We start from the raw sequence: 920 nt of genomic DNA on the forward strand, positions 1-920 counted from the left end.
TTGTTGTGTTACATGAGATCGTACACAAAATAAAGCACACTAGAGAAGAGTTTATCCCCAAAATCGACTTTGAGAAGGCAAAAGATAAGGTAAAATGCGAGTTCTTAGAGGAAGTATTCCACAAAACGGGGTTTGACCCACTTTGGATGAGCTGGATATTGCAACATGTTAAGGGGGACAAACTACTTTTAACTTTCAACGGTGAGGCAGGGCCGTATTTTAGGGACACAAGGGGGTGCGGCAGGGGGACGTGCTCTCCAATTTATTATTTCACATCATGTCCGACGCGCTAGCTATGATTCTGGACCAAGCCAAGGCGGTTGGGCATATCCAAGGGGTTGCTAGCTCAATTGTGCGAGGACGGCTATCACACTTACAATACGATGACGATACTGTGATCTTCATTCGGAACCGTCCGGAGGAAATTATAAACTTCCAATTCCCGCATTTGTGCTTTGAGGCCATGTCGGGGCTTTAAAAGCTTTGCGAAGAGTGAAGCCTTTTTGGTAGGAGGTCAACTCGAGGAGCAACTTCGTGCCGCACATATGATGAATCTCAATTTAGGATCTGATAGTTCTCCAATGTATTTATAATTTTTGATTGTTGCATGCTATTGTATTATCAATCTTGGACATTTTATATATATTTATATGTTATTTTATATCATTTTTGAAAACTAACCTATTAACCCAGTGGCAAGTGTCAGTTGATGTTTTTTGCTTATTTTTGGTTTTCCAGAACATGAGTACCAAACGGAGTCCAAACTCTATGAAACTTTTTGATGATTTTTTTCTGGGTAAGAGAGACTCTAGAAGCTTCAGGACGAGACCAGACGAGAATCGAGGAGACAACAAGGAAATAGGGTGCGCCTTGGGAGTAGGCGCACACTGTTGCCTTGTGGGCCCCACGTGGCTCCGTCT

This window comes from Triticum dicoccoides, chromosome 6B (genome assembly GCF_002162155.2).
Source record: "Triticum dicoccoides isolate Atlit2015 ecotype Zavitan chromosome 6B, WEW_v2.0, whole genome shotgun sequence".
Classification (NCBI taxonomy): domain Eukaryota; kingdom Viridiplantae; phylum Streptophyta; class Magnoliopsida; order Poales; family Poaceae; genus Triticum; species Triticum dicoccoides.